The sequence below is a fragment of the Podarcis liolepis genome, assembly GCF_965112155.1.
Source record: "Podarcis liolepis genome assembly, chromosome: 1".
NCBI lineage: Eukaryota > Metazoa > Chordata > Lepidosauria > Squamata > Lacertidae > Podarcis > Podarcis liolepis.
The window spans coordinates 123,887,979-123,902,047 of NC_139554.1; positions in this window are offsets into that span (position 1 = coordinate 123,887,979).

Here is a 14,069-nt window from a genome sequence, read left to right on the forward strand (position 1 = left end):
TCGAAGACAAAACCTGTGGGGAAAAAAAATTCTAAGCCCCGGGGTAACAATTTCAGCAAAAATCTGAAATTCTCCAATTCTCTCAAAAATGGTGCCAAACTGTTGCAAATTCTCCCCTGAAAGGTTTGGCGGTGGAAACAGAAGGCTTTTTGTCATAGGAAAGGAAATCAGCCCTCGACAACTTTACCTGTGAAAAAAAAAAATTCTAAGCCCCGGGGTCACAACTTCAGCAAAAATCTGAAATTCTCCAATTCTCTCAAAAATGGTGCTAAACTGTTGCAAATTCTCCCCTGAAAGGTTTGGCGGTGGAAACAGAAGGCTTTTTGTCATAGGAAAGGAAATCAGCCCTCGACAACTTTACTTGTGAAAAAAAAAAATTCTAAGCCCCGGGATCACAATTTCAGCAAAAATCTGAAATTCTCCAGTTGACTCAAAAATGGTGCCAAACTGTTGCAAATTCTCCCCTGAAAGGTTTGGCGGTGGAAACAGAAGTCTTTTTGTCATAAGAAATGAAATCAGCCCTCGAAGACAAAACCTGTGGGGGAAAAAAATTCTAAGCCCCGGGGTCACAATTTCAGCAAAAATCTGAAATTCTCCAATTCTCTCAAAAATGGTGCCAAACTGTTGCAAATTCTCCCCTTAAAGGTTTGGCGGTGGAAACAGAGGGCTCTTTGTCATAGGAAATGAAATCAGCCCTCGACAATTTTACCTGTGAAAAAAATAAATTCTAAGCCCCGGGGTCACAATTTCAGCAAAAATCTGAAATTCTCCAGTTCACTCAAAAATGGTGCCAAACTGTTGCAAATTCTCCCCTGAAAGGTTTGGCGGTGGAAACAGAAGGCTTTTTGTCATAGGAAATGAAATCAGCCCTCGACAACTTTACCTGTGAAAAAAATAAATTCTAAGCCCCGGGGTCACAATTTCAGCAAAAATCTGAAATTCTCCAGTTCACTCAAAAATGGTGCCAAACTGTTGCAAATTCTCCCCTGAAAGGTTTGGCGGTGGAAACAGAAGGCTTTTTGTCATAGGAAAGGAAATCAGCCCTCGAAGACAAAACCTGTGAAAAAAAAAATTCTAAGCCCCGGGGTCACAACTTCAGCAAAAATCTGAAATTCTCCAATTCTCTCAAAAATGGTGCTAAAATGTTGCAAATTCTCCCCTGAAAGGTTTGGCGGTGGAAACAGAAGGCTTTTTGTCATAGGAAAGGAAATCAGCCCTCGACAACTTTACCTGTGAAAAAAAAAATTCTAAGTCCCGGGGTCACAATTTCAGCAAAAATCTGAAATTCTGCAATTCTCTCAAAAATGGTGCCAAACTGTTGCAAATTCTCCCCTGAAAGGTTTGGCGGTGGAAACAGAAGGCTTTTGGTTATAGGAAATGAAATCAGCCCTCGAAGACAAAACCTGTGAAAAAAAAAATTCTAAACCCCGGGGTCACAACTTCAGCAAAAATCTGAAATTCTCCAGTTCACTCAAAAATGATGCCAAACTGTTGCAAATTCTCCCCTGAAAGGTTTGGCGGTGGAAACAGAAGGCTTTTTGTCATAGGAAAGGAAATCAGCCCTCGACAACTTTACCTGTGAAAAAAATAAATTCTAAGCCCCGGGGTCACAATTTCAGCAAAAATCTGAAATTCTCCAGTTCACTCAAAAATGGTGCCAAACTGTTGCAAATTCTCCCCTGAAAGGTTTGGCGGTGGAAACAGAAGGCTTTTTGTCATAGGAAAGGAAATCAGCCCTCGACAACTTTACCTGTGAAAAAAAAAATTCTAAGCCCCGGGGTCACAATTTCAGCAAAAATCTGAGATTCTCCAGTTCACTCAAAAATGGTGCCAAACTGTTGCAAATTCTCCCCTGAAAGGTTTGGCGGTGGAAACAGAAGGCTTTTTGTCATAGGAAATGAAATCAGCCCTCGAAGACAAAACCTGTGGGGAAAAAAATTTCTAAGCCCCGGGGTCACAACTTCAGCAAAAATCTGAAATTCTCCAATTCTCTCAAAAATGGTGCTAAACTGTTGCAAATTCTCCCCTGAAAGGTTTGGCGGTGGAAACAGAACGCTTTTTGTCATAGGAAAGGAAATCAGCCCTCAACAACTTTACCTGTGAAAAAAAAATTTTCTAAGCCCCGGGGTCACAATTTCAGCAAAAATCTGAAATTGTCCAATTCTCTCAAAAATGGTGCTAAACTGTTGCAAATTCTCCCCTGAAAGGTTTGGCGGTGGAAACAGAAGGCTTTTTGTCATAGGAAATGAAATCAGCCCTCGACAACTTTACCTGTGAAAAAAAAAATTCTAAGCCCCGGGGTCACAATTTCAGCAAAAATCTGAAATTCTCCAATTCTCTCAAAAACGGTGCTAAACTGTTGCAAATTCTCCCCTGAAAGTTTTGGCGGTGGAAACAGAAGGCTTTTTGTCATAGGAAATGAAATCAGCCCTCGACAACTTTACCTGTGAAAAAAAAAATTCTAAGCCCTGGGGTCACAACTTCAGCAAAAATCTGAAATTCTCCAATTCTCTCAAAAATGGTGCCAAACTGTTGCAAATTCTCCCCTGAAAGGTTTGGCGGTGGAAACAGAAGGCTTTTTGTCATAAGAAATGAAATCAGCCCTCGAAGACAAAACCTGTGCAAAAAAAAAATTCTAAGCCCCGGGGTAACAATTTCAGCAAAAATCTGAAATTCTCCAATTCTCTCAAAAATGGTGCCAAACTGTTGCAAATTCTCCCCTGAAAGGTTTGGCGGTGGAAACAGAAGGCTTTTTGTCATAGGAAATGAAATCAGCCCTCGACAATTTTACCTGTGAAAAAAATAAATTCTAAGCCCCGGGGTCACAATTTCAGCAAAAATCTGAAATTCTCCAGTTCACTCAAAAATGGTGCCAAACTGTTGCAAATTCTCCCCTGAAAGGTTTGGCGGTGGAAACAGAAGGCTTTTTGTCATAGGAAATGAAATCAGCCCTCGACAACTTTACCTGTGAAAAAAAAAATTCTAAGCCCCGGGGTCACAATTTCAGCAAAAATCTGAAATTGTCCAATTCTCTCAAAAATGGTGCTAAACTGTTGCAAATTCTCCCCTGAAAGGTTTGGCGGTGGAAACAGAAGGCTTTTTGTCATAGGAAAGGAAATCAGCCCTCGACAACTTTACTTGTGAAAAAAAAAAAATTCTAAGCCCCGGGATCACAATTTCAGCAAAAATCTGAAATTCTCCAGTTGACTCAAAAATGGTGCCAAACTGTTGCAAATTCTCCCCTGAAAGGTTTGGCGGTGGAAACAGAAGTCTTTTTGTCATAAGAAATAAAATCAGCCCTCGAAGACAAAACCTGTGGGAAAAAAAAATTCTAAGCCCCGGGGTCACAATTTCAGCAAAAATCTGAAATTCTCCAATTCTCTCAAAAATGGTGTCAAACTGTTGCAAATTCTCCCCTTAAAGGTTTGGCGGTGGAAACAGAAGGCTCTTTGTCATAGGAAATGAAATCAGCCCTCGACAACTTTACCTGTGAAAAAAAAAAATTCTAAGCCCCGGGGTCACAACTTCAGCAAAAATCTGAAATTCTCCAATTCTCTCAAAAATGGTGCCAAACTGTTGCAAATTCTCCCCTGAAAGGTTTGGCGGTGGAAACAGAAGTCTTTTTGTCATAAGAAATAAAATCAGCCCTCGAAGACAAAACCTGTGGAAAAAAAAAATTCTAAGCCCCGGGGTCACAATTTCAGCAAAAATCTGAAATTCTCCAATTCTCTCAAAAATGGTGCCAAACTGTTGCAAATTCTCCCCTTAAAGGTTTGGCGGTGGAAACAGAAGGCTCTTTGTCATAGGAAATGAAATCAGCCCTCGACAACTTTACCTGTGAAAAAAATAAATTCTAAGCCCCGGGGTCACAATTTCAGCAAAAATCTGAAATTCTCCAGTTCACTCAAAAATGGTGCCAAACTGTTGCAAATTCTCCCCTGAAAGGTTTGGCGGTGGAAACAGAAGGCTTTTTGTCATAGGAAATGAAATCAGCCCTCGACAACTTTACCTGTGAAAAAAAAAAATTCTAAGCCCCGGGGTCACAACTTCAGCAAAAATCTGAAATTCTCCAATTCTCTCAAAAATGGTGCCAAACTGTTGCAAATTCTCCCCTGAAAGGTTTGGCGGTGGAAACAGAAGTCTTTTTGTCATAAGAAATGAAATCAGCCCTCGAAGACAAAACCTGTGGAAAAAAAAAATTCTTAGCCTCGGGGTAACAACTTCAGCAAAAATCTGAAATTCTCCAATTCTCTCAAAAATGGTGCCAAACTGTTGCAAATTCTCCCCTGAAAGGTTTGGCGGTGGAAACAGAAGGCTTTTTGTCATAGGAAATGAAATCAGCCCTCGACAACTTTACCTGTGAAAAAAATAAATTCTAAGCCCCGGGGTCACAATTTCAGCAAAAATCTGAAATTCTCCAGTTCACTCAAAAATGGTGCCAAACTGTTGCAAATTCTCCCCTGAAAGGTTTGGCGGTGGAAACAGAAGGCTTTTTGTCATAGGAAAGGAAATCAGCCCTCGACAACTTTACCTGTGAAAAAAAAATTTCTAAGCCCCGGGGTCACAATTTCAGCAAAAATCTGAGATTCTCCAGTTCACTCAAAAATGGTGCCAAACTGTTGCAAATTCTCCCCTGAAAGGTTTGGCGGTGGAAACAGAAGGCTTTTTGTCATAGGAAAGGAAATCAGCCCTCGACAACTTTACTTGTGAAAAAAAAAAAATTCTAAGCCCCGGGATCACAATTTCAGCAAAAATCTGAAATTCTCCAGTTGACTCAAAAATGGTGCCAAACTGTTGCAAATTCTCCCCTGAAAGGTTTGGCGGTGGAAACAGAAGTCTTTTTGTCATAAGAAATAAAATCAGCCCTCGAAGACAAAACCTGTGGGAAAAAAAAATTCTAAGCCCCGGGGTCACAATTTCAGCAAAAATCTGAAATTCTCCAATTCTCTCAAAAATGGTGCCAAACTGTTGCAAATTCTCCCCTGAAAGGTTTGGCGGTGGAAACAGAAGGCTTTTTGTCATAGGAAATGAAATCAGCCCTCGACAACTTTACCTGTGAAAAAAAAAAATTCTAAGCCCCGGGGTCACAACTTCAGCAAAAATCTGAAATTCTCCAATTCTCTCAAAAATGGTGCCAAACTGTTGCAAATTCTCCCCTGAAAGGTTTGGCGGTGGAAACAGAAGTCTTTTTGTCATAAGAAATGAAATCAGCCCTCGAAGACAAAACCTGTGGAAAAAAAAAATTCTTAGCCTCGGGGTAACAACTTCAGCAAAAATCTGAAATTCTCCAATTCTCTCAAAAATGGTGCCAAACTGTTGCAAATTCTCCCCTGAAAGGTTTGGCGGTGGAAACAGAAGGCTTTTTGTCATAGGAAAGGAAATCAGCCCTCGACAACTTTACCTGTGAAAAAAATAAATTCTAAGGCCCGGGGTCACAATTTCAGCAAAAATCTGAAATTCTCCAGTTCACTCAAAAATGGTGCCAAACTGTTGCAAATTCTCCCCTGAAAGGTTTGGCGGTGGAAACAGAAGGCTTTTTGTCATAGGAAAGGAAATCAGCCCTCGACAACTTTACCTGTGAAAAAAAAATTTCTAAGCCCCGGGGTCACAATTTCAGCAAAAATCTGAGATTCTCCAGTTCACTCAAAAATGGTGCCAAACTGTTGCAAATTCTCCCCTGAAAGGTTTGGCGGTGGAAACAGAAGGCTTTTTGTCATAGGAAATGAAATCAGCCCTCGAAGACAAAACCTGTGGGGAAAAAAATTTCTAAGCCCCGGGGTCACAACTTCAGCAAAAATCTGAAATTCTCCAATTCTCTCAAAAATGGTGCTAAACTGTTGCAAATTCGCCCCTGAAAGGTTTGGCGGTGGAAACAGAACGCTTTTTGTCATAGGAAAGGAAATCAGCCCTCAACAACTTTACCTGTGAAAAAAAAAATTTCTAAGCCCCGGGGTCACAATTTCAGCAAAAATCTTAAATTGTCCAATTCTCTCAAAAATGGTGCTAAACTGTTGCAAATTCTCCCCTGAAAGGTTTGGCGGTGGAAACAGAAGGCTTTTTGTCATAGGAAATGAAATCAGCCCTCGACAACTTTACCTGTGAAAAAAAAAATTCTAAGCCCCGGGGTCACAATTTCAGCAAAAATCTGAAATTCTCCAATTCTCTCAAAAACGGTGCTAAACTGTTGCAAATTCTCCCCTGAAAGGTTTGGCGGTGGAAACAGAAGGCTTTTTGTCATAGGAAATGAAATCAGCCCTCGACAACTTTACCTGTGAAAAAAAAAATTCTAAGCCCTGGGGTCACAACTTCAGCAAAAATCTGAAATTCTCCAATTCTCTCAAAAATGGTGCCAAACTGTTGCAAATTCTCCCCTGAAAGGTTTGGCGGTGGAAACAGAAGGCTTTTTGTCATAAGAAATGAAATCAGCCCTCGAAGACAAAACCTGTGCAAAAAAAAAATTCTAAGCCCCGGGGTAACAATTTCAGCAAAAATCTGAAATTCTCCAATTCTCTCAAAAATGGTGCCAAACTGTTGCAAATTCTCCCCTGAAAGGTTTGGCGGTGGAAACAGAAGGCTTTTTGTCATAGGAAATGAAATCAGCCCTCGACAATTTTACCTGTGAAAAAAATAAATTCTAAGCCCCGGGGTCACAATTTCAGCAAAAATCTGAAATTCTCCAGTTCACTCAAAAATGGTGCCAAACTGTTGCAAATTCTCCCCTGAAAGGTTTGGCGGTGGAAACAGAAGGCTTTTTGTCATAGGAAATGAAATCAGCCCTCGACAACTTTACCTGTGAAAAAAAAAATTCTAAGCCCCGGGGTCACAATTTCAGCAAAAATCTGAAATTGTCCAATTCTCTCAAAAATGGTGCTAAACTGTTGCAAATTCTCCCCTGAAAGGTTTGGCGGTGGAAACAGAAGGCTTTTTGTCATAGGAAAGGAAATCAGCCCTCGACAACTTTACTTGTGAAAAAAAAAAATTTCTAAGCCCCGGGATCACAATTTCAGCAAAAATCTGAAATTCTCCAGTTGACTCAAAAATGGTGCCAAACTGTTGCAAATTCTCCCCTGAAAGGTTTGGCGGTGGAAACAGAAGTCTTTTTGTCATAAGAAATAAAATCAGCCCTCGAAGACAAAACCTGTGGAAAAAAAAAATTCTAAGCCCCGGGGTCACAATTTCAGCAAAAATCTGAAATTCTCCAATTCTCTCAAAAATGGTGCCAAACTGTTGCAAATTCTCCCCTTAAAGGTTTGGCGGTGGAAACAGAAGGCTCTTTGTCATAGGAAATGAAATCAGCCCTCGACAACTTTACCTGTGAAAAAAAAAAATTCTAAGCCCCGGGGTCACAACTTCAGCAAAAATCTGAAATTCTCCAATTCTCTCAAAAATGGTGCCAAACTGTTGCAAATTCTCCCCTGAAAGGTTTGGCGGTGGAAACAGAAGTCTTTTTGTCATAAGAAATAAAATCAGCCCTCGAAGACAAAACCTGTGGGGAAAAAAAATTCTAAGCCCCGGGGTAACAATTTCAGCAAAAATCTGAAATTCTCCAATTCTCTCAAAAATGGTGCCAAACTGTTGCAAATTCTCCCCTGAAAGGTTTGGCGGTGGAAACAGAAGGCTTTTTGTCATAGGAAAGGAAATCAGCCCTCGACAACTTTACCTGTGAAAAAAAAAAATTCTAAGCCCCGGGGTCACAACTTCAGCAAAAATCTGAAATTCTCCAATTCTCTCAAAAATGGTGCTAAACTGTTGCAAATTCTCCCCTGAAAGGTTTGGCGGTGGAAACAGAAGGCTTTTTGTCATAGGAAAGGAAATCAGCCCTCGACAACTTTACTTGTGAAAAAAAAAAATTCTAAGCCCCGGGATCACAATTTCAGCAAAAATCTGAAATTCTCCAGTTGACTCAAAAATGGTGCCAAACTGTTGCAAATTCTCCCCTGAAAGGTTTGGCGGTGGAAACAGAAGTCTTTTTGTCATAAGAAATGAAATCAGCCCTCGAAGACAAAACCTGTGGGGAAAAAAAATTCTAAGCCCCGGGGTCACAATTTCAGCAAAAATCTGAAATTCTCCAATTCTCTCAAAAATGGTGCCAAACTGTTGCAAATTCTCCCCTTAAAGGTTTGGCGGTGGAAACAGAGGGCTCTTTGTCATAGGAAATGAAATCAGCCCTCGACAATTTTACCTGTGAAAAAAATTAATTCTAAGCCCCGGGGTCACAATTTCAGCAAAAATCTGAAATTCTCCAGTTCACTCAAAAATGGTGCCAAACTGTTGCAAATTCTCCCCTGAAAGGTTTGGCGGTGGAAACAGAAGGCTTTTTGTCATAGGAAATGAAATCAGCCCTCGACAACTTTACCTGTGAAAAAAATAAATTCTAAGCCCCGGGGTCACAATTTCAGCAAAAATCTGAAATTCTCCAGTTCACTCAAAAATGGTGCCAAACTGTTGCAAATTCTCCCCTGAAAGGTTTGGCGGTGGAAACAGAAGGCTTTTTGTCATAGGAAAGGAAATCAGCCCTCGAAGACAAAACCTGTGAAAAAAAAAATTCTAAGCCCCGGGGTCACAACTTCAGCAAAAATCTGAAATTCTCCAATTCTCTCAAAAATGGTGCTAAAATGTTGCAAATTCTCCCCTGAAAGGTTTGGCGGTGGAAACAGAAGGCTTTTTGTCATAGGAAAGGAAATCAGCCCTCGACAACTTTACCTGTGAAAAAAAAAATTCTAAGTCCCGGGGTCACAATTTCAGCAAAAATCTGAAATTCTGCAATTCTCTCAAAAATGGTGCCAAACTGTTGCAAATTCTCCCCTGAAAGGTTTGGCGGTGGAAACAGAAGGCTTTTGGTCATAGGAAATGAAATCAGCCCTCGAAGACAAAACCTGTGAAAAAAAATAATTCTAAACCCCGGGGTCACAACTTCAGCAAAAATCTGAAATTCTCCAGTTCACTCAAAAATGATGCCAAACTGTTGCAAATTCTCCCCTGAAAGGTTTGGCGGTGGAAACAGAAGGCTTTTTGTCATAGGAAAGGAAATCAGCCCTCGACAACTTTACCTGTGAAAACAATAAATTCTAAGCCCCGGGGTCACAATTTCAGCAAAAATCTGAAATTCTCCAGTTCACTCAAAAATGGTGCCAAACTGTTGCAAATTCTCCCCTGAAAGGTTTGGCGGTGGAAACAGAAGGCTTTTTGTCATAGGAAAGGAAATCAGCCCTCGACAACTTTACCTGTGAAAAAAAAAATTCTAAGCCCCGGGGTCACAATTTCAGCAAAAATCTGAGATTCTCCAGTTCACTCAAAAATGGTGCCAAACTGTTGCAAATTCTCCCCTGAAAGGTTTGGCGGTGGAAACAGAAGGCTTTTTGTCATAGGAAATGAAATCAGCCCTCGAAGACAAAACCTGTGGGGAAAAAAATTTCTAAGCCCCGGGGTCACAACTTCAGCAAAAATCTGAAATTCTCCAATTCTCTCAAAAATGGTGCTAAACTGTTGCAAATTCTCCCCTGAAAGGTTTGGCGGTGGAAACAGAACGCTTTTTGTCATAGGAAAGGAAATCAGCCCTCAACAACTTTACCTGTGAAAAAAAAAATTTCTAAGCCCCGGGGTCACAATTTCAGCAAAAATCTGAAATTCTCCAATTCTCTCAAAAACGGTGCTAAACTGTTGCAAATTCTCCCCTGAAAGTTTTGGCGGTGGAAACAGAAGGCTTTTTGTCATAGGAAATGAAATCAGCCCTCGACAACTTTACCTGTGAAAAAAAAAATTCTAAGCCCTGGGGTCACAACTTCAGCAAAAATCTGAAATTCTCCAATTCTCTCAAAAATGGTGCCAAACTGTTGCAAATTCTCCCCTGAAAGGTTTGGCGGTGGAAACAGAAGGCTTTTTGTCATAAGAAATGAAATCAGCCCTCGAAGACAAAACCTGTGCAAAAAAAAAATTCTAAGCCCCGGGGTAACAATTTCAGCAAAAATCTGAAATTCTCCAATTCTCTCAAAAATGGTGCCAAACTGTTGCAAATTCTCCCCTGAAAGGTTTGGCGGTGGAAACAGAAGGCTTTTTGTCATAGGAAATGAAATCAGCCCTCGACAATTTTACCTGTGAAAAAAATAAATTCTAAGCCCCGGGGTCACAATTTCAGCAAAAATCTGAAATTCTCCAGTTGACTCAAAAATGGTGCCAAACTGTTGCAAATTCTCCCCTGAAAGGTTTGGCGGTGGAAACAGAAGTCTTTTTGTCATAAGAAATAAAATCAGCCCTCGAAGACAAAACCTGTGGAAAAAAAAAATTCTAAGCCCCGGGGTCACAATTTCAGCAAAAATCTGAAATTCTCCAATTCTCTCAAAAATGGTGCCAAACTGTTGCAAATTCTCCCCTGAAAGGTTTGGCGGTGGAAACAGAAGGCTCTTTGTCATAGGAAATGAAATCAGCCCTCGACAACTTTACCTGTGAAAAAAAAAAATTCTAAGCCCCGGGGTCACAACTTCAGCAAAAATCTGAAATTCTCCAATTCTCTCAAAAATGGTGCCAAACTGTTGCAAATTCTCCCCTGAAAGGTTTGGCGGTGGAAACAGAAGTCTTTTTGTCATAAGAAATAAAATCAGCCCTCGAAGACAAAACCTGTGGAAAAAAAAAATTCTAAGCCCCGGGGTCACAATTTCAGCAAAAATCTGAAATTCTCCAATTCTCTCAAAAATGGTGCCAAACTGTTGCAAATTCTCCCCTTAAAGGTTTGGCGGTGGAAACAGAAGGCTCTTTGTCATAGGAAATGAAATCAGCCCTCGACAACTTTACCTGTGAAAAAAATAAATTCTAAGCCCCGGGGTCACAATTTCAGCAAAAATCTGAAATTCTCCAGTTCACTCAAAAATGGTGCCAAACTGTTGCAAATTCTCCCCTGAAAGGTTTGGCGGTGGAAACAGAAGGCTTTTTGTCATAGGAAATGAAATCAGCCCTCGACAACTTTACCTGTGAAAAAAAAAAATTCTAAGCCCCGGGGTCACAACTTCAGCAAAAATCTGAAATTCTCCAATTCTCTCAAAAATGGTGCCAAACTGTTGCAAATTCTCCCCTGAAAGGTTTGGCGGTGGAAACAGAAGTCTTTTTGTCATAAGAAATAAAATCAGCCCTCGAAGACAAAACCTGTGGAAAAAAAAAATTCTAAGCCCCGGGGTCACAATTTCAGCAAAAATCTGAAATTCTCCAATTCTCTCAAAAATGGTGCCAAACTGTTGCAAATTCTCCCCTGAAAGGTTTGGCGGTGGAAACAGAAGGCTCTTTGTCATAGGAAATGAAATCAGCCCTCGACAACTTTACCTGTGAAAAAAAAAAATTCTAAGCCCCGGGGTCACAACTTCAGCAAAAATCTGAAATTCTCCAATTCTCTCAAAAATGGTGCCAAACTGTTGCAAATTCTCCCCTTAAAGGTTTGGCGGTGGAAACAGAAGTCTTTTTGTCATAAGAAATAAAATCAGCCCTCGAAGACAAAACCTGTGGAAAAAAAAAATTCTAAGCCCCGGGGTCACAATTTCAGCAAAAATCTGAAATTCTCCAATTCTCTCAAAAATGGTGCCAAACTGTTGCAAATTCTCCCCTTAAAGGTTTGGCGGTGGAAACAGAAGGCTCTTTGTCATAGGAAATGAAATCAGCCCTCGACAACTTTACCTGTGAAAAAAATAAATTCTAAGCCCCGGGGTCACAATTTCAGCAAAAATCTGAAATTCTCCAGTTCACTCAAAAATGGTGCCAAACTGTTGCAAATTCTCCCCTGAAAGGTTTGGCGGTGGAAACAGAAGGCTTTTTGTCATAGGAAATGAAATCAGCCCTCGACAACTTTACCTGTGAAAAAAAAAAATTCTAAGCCCCGGGGTCACAACTTCAGCAAAAATCTGAAATTCTCCAATTCTCTCAAAAATGGTGCCAAACTGTTGCAAATTCTCCCCTGAAAGGTTTGGCGGTGGAAACAGAAGTCTTTTTGTCATAAGAAATGAAATCAGCCCTCGAAGACAAAACCTGTGGAAAAAAAAAATTCTTAGCCTCGGGGTAACAACTTCAGCAAAAATCTGAAATTCTCCAATTCTCTCAAAAATGGTGCCAAACTGTTGCAAATTCTCCCCTGAAAGGTTTGGCGGTGGAAACAGAAGGCTTTTTGTCATAGGAAAGGAAATCAGCCCTCGACAACTTTACCTGTGAAAAAAATAAATTCTAAGCCCCGGGGTCACAATTTCAGCAAAAATCTGAAATTCTCCAGTTCACTCAAAAATGGTGCCAAACTGTTGCAAATTCTCCCCTGAAAGGTTTGGCGGTGGAAACAGAAGCCTTTTTGTCATAGGAAAGGAAATCAGCCCTCGACAACTTTACCTGTGAAAAAAAAAATTCTAAGCCCCGGGGTCACAATTTCAGCAAAAATCTGAAATTCTCCAGTTGACTCAAAAATGGTGCCAAACTGTTGCAAATTCTCCCCTGAAAGGTTTGGCGGTGGAAACAGAAGTCTTTTTGTCATAAGAAATGAAATCAGCCCTCGAAGACAAAACCTGTGGGGAAAAAAAATTCTAAGCCCCGGGGTCACAATTTCAGCAAAAATCTGAAATTCTCCAATTCTCTCAAAAATGGTGCCAAACTGTTGCAAATTCTCCCCTTAAAGGTTTGGCGGTGGAAACAGAAGGCTCTTTGTCATAGGAAATGAAATCAGCCCTCGACAATTTTACCTGTGAAAAAAATAAATTCTAAGCCCCGGGGTCACAATTTCAGCAAAAATCTGAAATTCTCCAGTTCACTTAAAAATGGTGCCAAACTGTTGCAAATTCTCCCCTGAAAGGTTTGGCGGTGGAAACAGAAGGCTTTTTGTCATAGGAAATGAAATCAGCCCTCGACAACTTTACCTGTGAAAAAAATAAATTCTAAGCCCCGGGGTCACAATTTCAGCAAAAATCTGAAATTCTCCAGTTCACTCAAAAATGGTGCCAAACTGTTGCAAATTCTCCCCTGAAAGGTTTGGCGGTGGAAACAGAAGGCTTTTTGTCATAGGAAAGGAAATCAGCCCTCGAAGACAAAACCTGTGAAAAAAAAAATTCTAAGCCCCGGGGTCACAACTTCAGCAAAAATCTGAAATTCTCCAATTCTCTCAAAAATGGTGCTAAAATGTTGCAAATTCTCCCCTGAAAGGTTTGGCGGTGGAAACAGAAGGCTTTTTGTCATAGGAAAGGAAATCAGCCCTCGACAACTTTACCTGTGAAAAAAAAAATTCTAAGTCCCGGGGTCACAATTTCAGCAAAAATCTGAAATTCTGCAATTCTCTCAAAAATGGTGCCAAACTGTTGCAAATTCTCCCCTGAAAGGTTTGGCGGTGGAAACAGAAGGCTTTTGGTCATAGGAAAGGAAATCAGCCCTCGAAGACAAAACCTGTGAAAAAAAAAAATTCTAAACCCCGGGGTCACAACTTCAGCAAAAATCTGAAATTCTCCAGTTCACTCAAAAATGATGCCAAACTGTTGCAAATTCTCCCCTGAAAGGTTTGGCGGTGGAAACAGAAGGCTTTTTGTCATAGGAAAGGAAATCAGCCCTCGACAAGTTTACCTGTGAAAAAAATAAATTCTAAGCCCCGGGGTCACAATTTCAGCAAAAATCTGAAATTCTCCAGTTCACTCAAAAATGGTGCCAAACTGTTGCAAATTCTCCCCTGAAAGGTTTGGCGGTGGAAACAGAAGGCTTTTTGTCATAGGAAATGAAATCAGCCCTCGAAGACAAAACCTGTGGGGAAAAAAATTTCTAAGCCCCGGGGTCACAACTTCAGCAAAAATCTGAAATTCTCCAATTCTCTCAAAAATGGTGCTAAACTGTTGCAAATTCTCCCCTGAAAGGTTTGGCGGTGGAAACAGAACGCTTTTTGTCATAGGAAAGGAAATCAGCCCTCAACAACTTTACCTGTGAAAAAAAAAATTTCTAAGCCCCGGGGTCACAATTTCAGCAAAAATCTGAAATTGTCCAATTCTCTCAAAAATGGTGCTAAACTGTTGCAAATTCTCCCCTGAAAGGTTTGGCGGTGGAAACAGAAGGCTTTTTGTCATAGGAAATGA